Genomic DNA, 14,504 nt, shown 5'->3' with positions numbered 1-14,504 from the left:
ACAACCCAATCCAAAAATGGGCAGAAGACCTAAATAGACATTTCTCCAGAGAAGACATACAGATGGCCAAGAAGCACATGAAAAGCTGCTCAACATCACTAATCATTAGAGAAATGCAAATCAAAACTACAATGAGGTATCACCTCACACCAGTTAGAATGGGCATCATCAGAAAATCTAGAAACAGCAAATGCTGGAGAGGTTGTGGAGAAAGGGAACCCTCTTGTACTGTTGGTGGGAATGCAAATTGATACAGCCACTATGGAGAACAGTATGGAGGTTCCTTAAAAAACTAAAAATAGATTTACCATATGATCCAGCAATCCCACTACTGGGCATATACCCAGAGAAAACCATAATTCAAAAAGACACATGCACCCCGATGTTCACTGCAGCACTGTTTACAATAGCCAGGTCATGGAAGCAACCTAAATGCCCATCGACAGACAAATGGATAAAGAAGATGTGGTATATACATACAATGGAATATTACTCAGCCCTAAAAAGGAATGAAATTGGGTCATTTGTTGAGACGTGGATGGATCTAGAGACTGTCATACAGAGTGAAGTAAGGCAGAAAGAGAAAAACAAATATCGTATATTAACACATATATGTGGAACCTAGAAAAATGATACAGATGAACTGGTTTGCAGGGCAGAAATTGAGACACAGATGTAGAGAACAAACATATGGGCACCAAGGGGGGAAAGTGGTAGGGGGGTGGGGATGGGGGTGTGCTGAATTGGGCGATTGGGATTGACATGTATACACTGATGTGTATAAAATTGATTACTAATAAGAACCTGCTGTATAAATAAATAAATAAAATAAAATAAAAACAACAAAAATAAGCATTAAATACTTTTTTGTGGTTCCCTGAATTGCAATGAATGATGGTGATGCAATCACTTTCTTTATGTAATTCCATCTTAGTTTACTGCTATTTGGTTGAAATTTAACCTAAATTGAAAACTGTTCTGTTAGATAGGATTTTACAGAGGACACCATCATCATAACTTAGCTCATTCTTGAAAGGGCAAAGTAATTTATTTTTCCATAATTTTACATATTATCTACAAGAGGAAAAGTATGGGAAAAATAGAAAAGTATACTATGAATTAGTTTACTATTGACTGTTAGAATAATATTTTATATTCTAAAGCTTGTGACTCACACTGAAACTAGGAAGTAAAACAACCATGTTGGTTTATTTTATCAGCCATTAAATATACTTTGTTGCCCAGAATTTGGTTTAAAGCTAGTGGGAAAAAAAAAAAACTATCATGAGATAATTAAATTCTGTAAATCAATTAAAAATGTGATAATATCATTAGTAGGAACATGTCTATGGTGTTATAGCAATTTATGAGCTCTTCTGTAATCTGTACTTCCTGTCTCCATTAACAATGCCTACATGTATTACAAAAATATTTGACGAGAAGAGGGGGAAAAATGTCATTGTTTTTACTGCCGTTTGACCTTCCTGCTCAATTACACCTCAAGTTCAATGAGACCATGAAAGAAGCTAAAAATAGCTTCGTTTGAGTAGGAGGCATCCTTAAAGGTGTGTGGATCTCAAACCAAAACAAAGGAAAAGGGTAAGATTGCTTCTACCAGGCGGTGGCCACCAGGTGGCAGTACACTGCAAGGAATGGGGGGAAGATGGCTCTTTTGGACTCTAGCTGCCAGAACACTATCTGCTCTAAGCCAGAGACAGGGATGAAGATCTGAAAGTGTTCAAATGTGTCAAATCTGACAGAAAACCTTGGAAAGACAGCCTCTTGCCAGCTGCAAATGGTTGATTTCTGAGATTGAATCTTGCATGATTTTGAATGGAACATTGATTAGATTGCAGATCTCCTGAAGGCAGGGCTGCCCTCCTCAGAACGCAGCTGCAGCCCAGCATGTGCTTGTGGCACAATGTGGGGCTCTTTGGGGGCCTCAGCTTCCTTTCTTCTTAATCCGTACTCTCTCCTGAGGTGATGTCATTGACTCTGCAGGTTTCAATCTCACCTACACACCTGATGGTGACCCCAGATTTAACTGCTGCCCACTCAAACACCTCCCTCTTACTATGTTTCACAGACATTGTTGATTCCACTGGTTCCTAACTTATCTTTAATGCCTGGTTCTTTGCAACCCACTCATTTTACAGTGTTTGCCAGTTTACCACTTAACAAATTCCTAAACCCAGAAATCTGGGGTCATTTTAAAACTCCTCTCTCTTCCTCACTCTTGATATCCATTCAGTGTTAGGGCCTGTTGATTTTCTCTACCTCCAAGTGCTTCACTACTCTGCCCACTTTTACTGTGCCTTCATCCCAGCCCATGATCCTATGCAGAACTTCTGAAGTAATCCCTGTGAATCCATTTTTGCTCCCTTCCTATCTGTTCTCTGCAGCCAGAGTGACCTCCACGTTTGCTCTTCCCCTCACCCCTGCCACTCTGTGCTCCATCTCTAGGAGCCAGTCACACTGACTCTGTTACAACTTTTTCTTTGTTCTTTCCAACTTCAAAGCTTTGGGCCATGGCGTTACCACTGTTTGGAATGCTATTCCTCTCCTCTCTCTCTAAGTAGCATCTTATTTTTCAAACCTCGCCTCAAACATCACTTGCTCAGGAGGCTTTTCCTAACCCAGAAGACTAGGTAAGGCCTTCCTGTTAGATTGTTTGCTGCTTCCCCTGTGTTGTCTGTGTCACAGTTGTAATCGCTCGTTCACTGTTTTCTGCTAGACTATCAGTGCTGTGAGGAAAGAGACCACAACTGTCTTATCCATCACTGTATCTTCTGTGCCTAGCACAGTGCTGGGATAGAGATGTCATTCGATGTATATTCTATGACCTCATGGATGGAAATATTTGGGAGAATTAATGAGTTAACAGACATAATTCTTTTTTAATGGTGGCCATTTTGGTAGAGTATTTTGGGTGTGTAGGGATGACATTCTTCAAGAGTCTACTATAAAGGGAGGATGTGGGGCATGGTTAGAAAACCCAAACTATATTTCTCCTGGAGTGATCTTCCCACAGTGGTCAGGGAAGTCTCACTAGTTCCTAATCCTGGGGTTGGGGAGTGGAAAGGAAAGAAAGAGAGTCTTGAGAGTGAATGTGTGGTTGGCTCACAGTTTTACCTTACTGGGCCTACGTCGCTTGTGTTAAGAATAGTAATGTGATAAAGAAAGGCCCTTTGCCTCTTTTTCTGCAAGAATTTAGGGGAGGAACATACTTTATTTGGACAGTCTGGAGGAGCACCTTCTAATAGAACTGTCTGTGATAGTGGAAATAGTTTATATCTGTATATCTACTATGGTAGCCACTACTCATATATGACTTTCGAACACTTGAAATGTAGTAAATGCAAATTAGGAACTGAATTTTTATTCTGTTTAATTTAAATGAATTTATATTTAAATGTAAACAACTAATTTATATTTTAAAAATTTTTAAAGATTTTTTTGGGGATGTGGACCATTTTTAAAGTCTTTATTGAATTTGTTACAATATTGCTTCTGTTTTATGTTTTGGTTTTTTTGGCCGTGAGGCATGTGGGATCATACCTCCCCCACCAGGGATCGAACCCACATCCCCTGCATTGGAAGGCAAAGTCTTAACCACTGGACTGCCAGGGAAATCCCTATATTTAAATTTAAATATGGCTAATGACAACTGTGCTGGACTGCATTAGGTAGGTCGAGAGCACATGGGTTGTTCTGAGATAAAGATGGCTGAGTGCGTCGAATGTTTCACAGTGGAGCGCCTTCCATTACAAAGAAGCTGAGTTATAGATTTGACATGCCTTTATTTATACTGATGCTCCCTTTCTAATAAGCATGTAAAATCATCTCTTTCCGAAGAAAAAGTAAGTTGTGGATGTTTTCTCAATAGGAAAATATAAGGGGCTATTTTATAAGCCTGGCTTCCTCTCATTCTTAGGTTGTGCTACAGTCATCTCATAATTCAGTGTAATGGCTGTCATTTCCCATCAGATAAAAAGAGATGCCTCAAACCTATTCCAAAAGTCAATTTCAGAGAGCACTTGGTTGGGATATCGTCCTGCCTCCTGGGATACCAAATAGTAAGTCTTTGGAACAAAGCAGCAGCTATTCTCCTTCTAGGATCTCAGTGTGTCTTGTTAGTGTTGATAAAAAAACACTTGATGCTTTTATGGCATGTTTCATGACATCAAAGCACTTTACAAAATTGAATTCATGTTTCTAACACTTGTTCAAGTTCACTCAGTTGGTTAGAACCATACTTGCTTAATCCTTCTCACGCAAAGAGTACATGAAAAGTACATAACCTTTTCTTATGTGTGCGTAGTACACACAAGAAATTCAAGCCTGTGTTTATGTGGTACACCAGGGTAAATGGACAGGCTGCACATGACTGGAGGTGGCTGGCCCAGTGACTTTGAAGAATCCAGGCTCTGCCCACCTCTGATGAGAGCTGAGGAAGCTGCTACTCAACACAACTATCAGGCATTTGTTGCACTGGGATTCGGAAGCTCTGTTGACTTGGTGCTCGTGAGGTCTAGGACAATACTTCCTAAAATTGAATGTGCATGTGAGACACCTGGACATCACACTGAAATGCAGATTCTAATTCAGTAGTTCTGCAACTGGGCCTGAGATCCTGCATTGCTAACAAGCTCCCAAGAGATGCTAATACCACTGGTCCACTGACTGCACTTTGAGTTGTTAGGTGCTAGGGCACAAATTTGATTTACACTTTGGTTAGTTTTGCATTGAAAAGTCTTTCTCCATCACTACAAAACTTATTCTTATGTTCTGCCAATTGTGATATTATGCTATCACCTCAGGTAAGAGCGGATAAAAACATTGATTCAAGCTCTTCTCTGGGGCTAGAAAAATAGCTCAATACACACTGATGGGTAGTTGGTGGTCATGTGTTTACAGTATCAGTTGGAAAACTGTACACAGGTTAGAGTAGCATGCTCAGAAGCAGGCAAACACAGGATTCATTAATATTCATTAATATTTCTAAGTCATTTCACTTTTCAGCCTAAATAAATTATTTTTTAAAGAGAGGAAAAGGCCACCTCTGATGATCAAAGTGGAGCAACTGTGGGAATAACTCTGGACCAGGAATTAGGAGACCTGCATTCTGGACCTAATTCTCCTGTGACTGGCTAACTTACTATAGGGCAGGCATTACATTTCTTTGAACCTCAAATTTCATCCTTCAAACATGATCCATGCTGACTGTGGAAGAGCAAACTCTTTTACTTTTCTTCTTAACACAGGTATTTGTAACGTTATGCAAGTGTGTGAAGAGCTGCCAGCTACTTAATAGCAGCCAGCTGGGCTATAATCAGAGGAGAGTGACTACTTTGTAGAAAAAAGAATCGATTTAAAAATAACAGTAAGGGCTTCCCTGGTGGCGCAGTAGTTGAGAGTCCACCTGCTGATGCAGGGGACACGGGTTTGTGCCCCGGTCCGGGAAGATCCCACATGCCGCAGAGTGGCTGGGCCCGTGAGCCATGGCCGCTGAGCCTGCGCGTCTGGAGCCTGTGCTCCGCAACGGGAGAGGCCACAGCAGTGAGAGGCCCGCGTACCGCAAAAAAAACCACAAAAAAACAAAACAAAACAAAAAACAGTAACACTAGGTTTGTGCTTCAGGGTTTTGTAGTTTCACTTACTTAAATTCCAATCTGTTAATTCCATGAGTGTAAGGGCAGTTGGCCTAGTCCCATGTACAAAGTGGGTACTTTACAAATTTTTGGTAATAGTGATAATGATGGTAGAATGTATTCTGTGACTGTAGCCTAGAGCTGGGTGCATAGTAGGTGTACAGTGAACAGTAGTCAACAGAAAGAATGGATCAGATGAATGGTGGCTGTGGAGCCCCTGCAGATTCCCCTTCTCTTTCAGAGCTGAGCTCCATCAGCAGGGAAGTTGCTTCATCTCCCCCTGCAATCTTACAACATTCTTACAGCAATGTGTTCATCCTCCAGCCTTTCTCTTCTTCGTCACCTCTCAGGACTTGTAAATTTACTAAAATGCTCACTTGAGTTTTATGTGCTGGTGAGAAAGGTCTGTGTCCTTACAACCTCATTCACGTGACAAATGAACCTGGATTACTCCGGAATGTCAGGCTTTTCTTCAGCTCTCAGTAAGATCAGTAAAATTATGACCTCAAACCATAACTTTCCAGAGAAAATCAAGGTCCAGCCATGCATTTGCACAGATAATTGTGAACATTTGAGTCAGCACACACTTGTGGACATTTAAACAAAGAGAAGTAGGAACAGAGATGATCAGTGAGGCATAAGTGTGAGCTGTCCAGAGGCTCTGTAATCTCAGATTTAAAAATACATTTTAGGTAGTTCTGAAGAGAAATTTCATTCTCTAGTTTTCTCTCTCTTCCTATCCCCCTCCCCTTAAATAAGAGAAGACGATTATTTTGGTAACTCATATAACTAAATTAATTAAAACTTTTTTTTGTTTTAGCAGCTAAAATAATGCTACATTTCTCCTTTTCTATTTGTTTCCACATTGATGAAACCCTGTTACAGTTGACATTAGGATGCTCTAGATTGGAAGTAGCTGCTAGATTCTAGTCAATAACTTATTCTCTGACAAATTTCTCAGATAATACAAAGCCAATTAACCCTAGCCTGATTAGCTTTTGACAGAAGTTTTCTTTTAAAGATAACACAGCTTAAATTTATACAGCTCCTTCCCTTAAGGAATTCAGACTGATCCTCCCTTTTCTTACTAAATAATTTAGTTGCATTATCATTTCTTTTTTTTTTTTTTTTTTTTTGCAGTACGTGGGCCTCACTGTTGTGGCCTCTCCCGTTGCGGAGCACAGGCTCCGGACGCGCAGGCTCAGCAGCCATGGCTCACGGGCCCAGCCGCTCCGCGGCATGTGGGATCCTCCCAGACCGGGGCACGAACCCGTGTCCCCTGCATCGGCAGGCAGACTCTCAACCACTGCGCCACCAGGGAAGCCCTGCATTATCATTTCTTAAAACCTGCTCCTTCACCTGCCTTTCCTAGCTCAGTTTACAGCTATGTGTCAACTAGGGCAACTGCATCAGAAACTCTGTAGCTGGGCTGGTTGTGTATTTTAACAAGAACCACAGGGAATTCTGATACCTGCTGTGTTCTGACATTTGAGAAGCATGGTTTGCACCATCACTACCTGCTAGATTGTCTAAGCAGAAACATGGAAGGAATTCTTTCTAATTCCTTTCCCTTATGTCCCACATTAAATTCATTTGCTCAAATCTCAAACATAGTTCTCAAAAATCCCTTGTTTCCATCTATTTCCACATTCACTGCCTTAAGTCAAATCTTCCTAATTTTTCTCCTGGTCCATAGCAGTGACCTTCAATGAGGCACCTCTGCTTCCTTTCTCATCCTTCCTGTCCAATCTCCATACTGCAGCTAGAGTAACTGTAAAACATGTGAGGTAATGCCCCTCATGGCAAGTCCCTTAGGGCACCGTGGGTCCATGCTTGTGGGCATAAAGATCCCTTTTCCACTGACTCTTCCTAACCTTGCCAGTCTCCTTTTGATATCCCCTCAGTCCTTCCCTTCACTTGTATCCCAGGTTCTAATCACTATGGGCCACTTCAGATTTCTCAAACACAATGAGTTATTTTATTTGTCGTACATTTTCATGTTGTTCGTTCTGCCTCACTTTTTAAAAAAACTACTTGACATACTCCTAATGACTCTTCAAGATCCATTTCACAGGTCACCTTCTTCCTGGGACTTTATATCACTCCCTCCCTTTCCATCTTTCTCAGCATAATTAATTCCTTCTTATCTGTATTCCCAAGGGACCACGTACATGGTTCTATTATAGCACTTATCATGGAATTTATGAATGTATGTGTCTGCTGTCTTCAAGAGTTTAAAATCTCTGAGAGTAAGGATCAGTTTTATTCATCTTTGCATATCCTGTTCTTGGCACTTAATAAAATACTCTATAGTTGTGTGTTGAATTGGATGTGTCAAACCTTGTCTTTTTTTTTCCCTTTAAAATGTGAGGCAGAAACGACCACATCTGTATTATAGAAGGGAAAGTTCTTGCCCCAGAGCCACAAGCAGACCAGGCAGTGGCCTCAGGAGGAGCAGGTTGTGGGCTCTAGGCGGTGCTGAAAAACGGACTTTGGTGCTGAGGCAAGTGGCAGCTCTATCCCCTCCCCTGAGGTCATCTGTGTTGTCTCCCACCCCATTTGCCTATGAGCTCCTTGAGGGCAAGGATCATGTCTCTTTTATCTTTGTATCCCCATATCCTAGTAGCAATAGCTTTCCATTGTTGCTGTAAAAAATAACCACAAGCTTACTGCTTAAAACAACACAAATTTATTACCTTATAGTTCTGGAGGTCTGAAGCCTGAAATTCAACTAACTAGGTTACAGTTAGGTGTTGGCAGGGCTGAATTCCTTTTTGGATGCCAAAGGGAAGACTCCCCATTCTTTTCTTTTCAAGATTCCAGAGGCTGCCCACATTCCTTAGCTTGTGGTTTCCTTACATCTTTTTTTTTTTTTTTTTTTGATTTGATTTATTTTCGGCTGCGTTGGGTCTTCCTTCCTGCACGCAGGGCTTTCTCTGGTCGCGGCGAGCAGGGGCTACTCTACGTTGCGGTGCACGGGCTTCTTATTGCGGTGGCTTCTCTTGTTGCAGAGCACAGGCTCTAGGCACTCAGGCTTCAGTAGTTATGGGACGCGGGCTCAGTAGTTGTGGCTCGCGGGCTTAGTTGCCCCGCGGCATGTGGGATCTTCCTGGACCAGGGATTGAAACTGTGTCCCCTGCATTGGCAGGTGGATTCATAACCACTGCACCACCAGGGAAGTCCCTCCTTCCATCTTGAAAGCCAGCAGTGGCTGGTTTAGTCTCTCTCACATGGCATCACTCTGACACTCTCTCTTCTGCCTCCCTTTTCCATTTATAAGAAGCTTTGTGATTATATTGGATCTAGCCAGTTAATTCAGGATAATCTTTCCATCTGCAGGTCAGCTGATTCACAAACTTAATTCCATCTGCAACCTAAATTCCCCTTTGTCATATGACCAAACATATTCATAGGCTCTGAAAATAAGGACCTGGACATCTTTTTGGTGTGTGTATGTGTATGGCATTATTCTGCTAATCACACTAGCATAGTGTCTGGCTCATATTAGGAGATAAATACAATTTGCAGAATGAATGGACAGGATCTCTTATGAGCATGGCTGGCTTGAAGTCTAGGGCTGTCAGAACAACTGTGAAAGCAGTGGTGATTGGGAGGTGGTGAGGGAGAAATTCCCTGGTAAGAGTGGAGTGCTTCAGCTACAGGGCCTGATGGTTGATTTTGCTGTTGGGTGACCCCCAGCAAATCCTACCTCCTGGAGTTCACAGATTTGTGTAATACTCTACCCTTGACTGTGGGCAGGACCCGCGATTGCTTCTAAGCAATAAAATATGGCAAGATGATGAGATATCACTCTTGTGTTTAGGTTATTTATATGGCAAGGTGGTAGGCTGTCATTCCCATGATTATCTTACGTTATATGACTTTGTTCTCAGTAGACTGGAGCTGGAGACTCTTCTTGTGAGCTTGATGAAGTAAATAGACATGTTGGAGAAGTCCATATTGCAGTTGGCCTCTAGAAATGGCAGGTAGCCTCCAGGACCTGAGGGTGACCTCCAGCCAAAAGCTAGCAAAAAGCCAGGGCCCTTGGTAATACAGCCAAAAGGAAATGAATGCTGTCAACAACTTGAATTAATTTGGAAGCAGATTCTTCCTCAGTTGAGCTTTCAGATGGGAATGCAGCCCAGCCAACACCTGAATTTCAGTCTGTAAAACCCTAAGCTGAGGACCCAATTAAGCTGCATCCAGATTCCTGAGCTACAGAAAACTTGAAATAATATAGGTGTGTGGTTTTAAGCTGTTAAGTTTGTTTTAATTTGTAAATAGCAATAGAAAACTCCTGCAGGCAGTTTGGGAATCATGTGAGAGATGGAGATGGAGCTGTTCTGCCCATGCTTGTGTGGAAAGAGTTCCTGACTTTAGGATTACCTCTACTTTAAAGCTGAAAAAAATGAGCAAGAGCAAGTTGTAACTCATTACTCTCTATCCAGTGGTCAGTGAGAAATACAGGAAGAGAGTGTCTTATTCTGACTTATGCTGGGCTTCCTCCCAGCCTTTCCGGAGGCCATAGGTTGGCATTGAAATTCATAGCAGGGGACTTTGCTTCATGTATTCTCACAACAGTGCTCTGAAAGAAGGCTTCTTGAGGGCTTCTTGTGCTTTTGTTTTCTTTCAGACAGAATCACAGAGAGGTACCACTTGTCTAAAATCATAGTACTGATTCAGGTTAATATCTGGGCATGAATGAATAACACTTATTAAGCTTATCAGTTAAGTTCTTAAAAGCTGGACTTACTGAATATAATATTTAACATCCCTGTCCTGTAGCTATAAAGATCAGTCAAAACTGAGCTTGGATTTTTTTTAAAATTAATTAATTAATTAATCTATTTTTGGCTGTGTTGGGTCTGTTTCTGTGCGAGGGCTTTCTCTAGTTGTGGCAAGCGGGGGCCACTCTTCATCGCGGTGCGCGGGCCTCTCACTATCGCGGCCTCTCTTGTTGTGGAGCACAGGCTCCAGATGCGCAAGCTCAGTAGTTGTGGCTCACGGGCCGAGTTGCTCCGCGGCATGTGGGATCTTCCCAGACCAGGGCTCGAACCCATGTCCCCTGCATTGGCAGGCAGATTCTCAACCACTGGGCCACACGGGAAGCCCCTGAGCTTGGATTTTTTTAAAAAAATCTTATCTGAAGAGGCTATTTTAAATTCATCAATACTCTTTAAATGATAGATTTTTGTATATGTAAGTGACTTTAATATCTCTTCCCTACTAGCCACTTTCCTCATCTCATAGATGGGATTATTGAGTGTGAAAAGATTAAGTGAATTGTCCTATGTGATAACACAGCTAATTCTCACTAAAATCCAGTTTCCAAGCTCAGAGTTTCATATTGTTTTCACATATAAACTCTAGAATCAGAATTTATGGAAGATGGTAACAGTCTTATAGCTAAGTCCATACTTCTGCTTTAAACAGAACCAAATATACCCAAAGCATCCCAGACATGTAAAGATCTCTTTTTACAAAGAATTCCAAAGGAGGTGATATGATTCTTTGGTGCCTCAGCTTTAATTTCAATTGATACCTGCTGACATCTTGAGTAATAATTATCTCTATCTTTCTTGCTTAGGTATTGGTTACAGTCAGAAGTGTGGTGCCAGTTTTCACAGGCCTGTGGACTTTTGTTTTGGACTGAGGGACAAAGGACAAGGGGCTTGGGGTCACATCATCTTTCCCCTGGGTTGGGACACCAGGTAGGGATTTGGAGCAGAGGTAAAACTGGCACTTGTGGGTTGAGCATCAAGGCAGGTTTGATGTGGGCTTCCTCTATGACAGCACGAAGAATGTAAGTGTAGTGCATGGATTAAGAGCTGCTAGTTTGCTTGATGCTGGCTCAGAAAAGTATGTTTAGCTCCTTCCAGAGCTAAACAAGGAATCATAGAATGTTAGAGCTGGAAGACACTTAGGAGTTTACCTTGTTCAACCTGACATTTTACATTAATGGACTGAGATGACTTGCCCAAGAACATATAGCTAATTAGTTCAGGCTTAGAACTTGGAGGCTCCTAAGTGTCATAACTATTATTTGTTTATTTGTTTTTGTTTATTTTGTACCTTTACTACTTCTCTGTTTTATATCTACCCCACTCAGTTATTGACACAACACACATGCACGCATACATGCACACATGCACACATCTTTGCTTCCCTACAAAATTACTGGAGTTGATGGTGGTGCTTATAGCCAAGGTCCAAGTATGCAAAAATGCTTTGAATGCTTCTTACAGAGGGAGTGTGATAAAATAGAAAGATCACTGAATTTGGAGTTAGAAGACCAGGACCTGCCTTCAAGTTCTCACAAACTCATAAATATAGGGGAATCACCTTTTCTGAACCTTGGTGTCCTCATCTGTAAAATGCAGATAGAGAGTTAAAGGTGAGAACAGTGGATGAATGGCTTGGGAGCCACTCAGGGTGAGGCTGGGACAGTGGGGTCCAGTGATTATGTTGCTGGGAGCTTGGCTACCTTGAGAGCTGCCTGTGAAAGTGCTTTGTATACTCCAGTGCTCCACAAATGTATTGTATTAATGTTACTCCCATGTACTGGGCTCTATGGTGAAATCAGGACAAATATTGCCCGAGATATAGTCCTTGCCTCCAATAAAGTTATACGAAAGTTATAACCTTGGAGTATAAGAGAGCAGAATATGCTGAATGGCCAATGAACAGTGAGGACAAATACTTAGAAGTGAGATGACTATGAAATGCAGCAACTGGGGGAGACTAAGAGGAGTTACAATTTGGACGGGGTCATGAAGGAAATGTAGCAGACAGGAGGGGACCATCTTAGCAGGTGGAACACATTGAGCCAACACATGAAAAAGCTCAAGGAGTGGTGAATATACAGAAGAGGAAATGTGTAGAAAAATATTTACAAGATTAGGATTAAGTCACGGTGGATATTTACGTCTAAGCCTCCTATTTTATTATGCAGGCAATAAGGAGCCGCAGGTGACTTTGGAACAGGATTACCTTGTCCAAAGTGGTGGTTTAGGAATGTCCCTTTTGCAAGGGTGTAGGTTGGTTAAAGGTAGGGAGTTCAGGCAGAGAGAGCTGCTTATTCTTTTCTCTTCCTCAGCATGTCAGGGGCATTTGTGCTGCTGATCTTTGATAATGACTCTTAGAAAAAGGTTGATATTATACCAGCCTCCATTTGGAAATGATTTCTGAAATGCCTCTACCTCCCACCCCTGCATAGGCCTGTGAGCCCTGCTCCTTACCAAACTGCACAAAACCATAAGGCTGATCGCCTTGTCTTAGTTTGGGGCCAAATGACTTTAATGACTAGCAATCATATCACAGATGACCGACAACAAAAAGGTCTTTTTTTTCCTTCAAAGTACAAGGAGAATCTTGAATCCTCATAAGAGAAAAGCGACCTATTGAGTTCACTGAATCCATTCCTAACAGAGTAGAAGTTTTTACTTCTCTGCATGTTTATTGTGTTTTATATGCTCTCTGTCTGAGCAATGGCTATTTTACCACTTCTGGTGGAAGATTTTTCAATAGGTTAATTGTTTCACTTACTGCCATTGACATTTTTCTGATTTTCAACCAGAATATTCACATAATAAAAAGCTTGGTAATATTCCTGGTGCCCATTATGTAAGAGGCATTATTTGAATGAATATGGAAGTAATATTTTCATATTAGGTACTTAAAATCTATAATCTTAAAATCTATAATCAATGAGAATACATTGTTTATATTTTGAAATTTTTTCTTTCAAAAGCAGACTAGTCACCAATCCAGGATCAAATTGGGAGAAAAAGAATTAGTGTGCTTCCAATCACCGAAGTGACGAACGAATATGAACATAATGGAGAAAGAGAAGAATAATTTAGTGGGATTTTATTTTTATTCAAATCAAAAAATAGGGAAAGACAGAGTGCCTCACTTTCTGTATAATTAAAGAGGATTTTGAGTTGGAGAACATTGCTCTGTGATTCATACAATACCCTTCCTCCCCCTTAGAAATCATCAAGATCTTTGGCTTAGATTTCACCAATGAGACCTTCACAGAGACAGGGAACTTTAAAAATCAGAAAAATTCTTGAAATACATTCAAACTCATATAGACTTCTCTTTATTCTGTATTACTTTTCATCAGATTGACCATTCTTTCTAGTCCTTTCTATTCATCAGTTTATAACCCTAAGTGTGTGTGTGTTAGTTGCCTCATCTGAAAAGTGAGGATGAAGCTACCAATACTCCTTTCAATGACGTTAGGAAAAGATGGATGATAATGAAGCTCTTGTAGTTTCAAAGTGCTCTACATATTATTAATAACAGAAATTAATTCACATTCCTCTATTCCTGATGAAATGCTTTGTCAACTGGAGAACACTCCTAAATGTTAAGAAATGAAGCCTCAGAGAGGAGAGGTTATTATTAATTATTATTATTACTAGTTATTGTTCTTTTCTGATGTTTGTGTAACATTGGACAAGTCACTGAACTTCTCTCACCATGCTGTATGCCTGTACCTCTCATGAGGAGGTGTGCAGGTATAAACCCCTAATTCTGGTGTGCTTATCTCCACAAATCCCAAATACCTGCCTCACAACATTCCTTTACCAATGAAATATGAAATAGAACAGATTAAAAGATAGCTTTATTGTACTACTTGTGCCATGAGTTGGCATCTCAGATAAGCGCCCCATACCCATATCCATACCCATCTCAGATCTAGAGAGTGGAACAGTAATGTTGTGTCTCCACATGCTTGCACGGTTTTGCTGACCTTGGTCTTGAGACTGGGGCTCCAATAGCATCATAAGCTGTCCATTGTGATTCAAGACATTCAAGTTGCTCCTTAGGCAACTCTTCTGTGGC

This window comes from Hyperoodon ampullatus, assembly GCF_949752795.1.
Source record: "Hyperoodon ampullatus genome assembly, chromosome: 5".
NCBI lineage: Eukaryota > Metazoa > Chordata > Mammalia > Artiodactyla > Ziphiidae > Hyperoodon > Hyperoodon ampullatus.
This window is presented reverse-complemented; position numbering follows the sequence as displayed.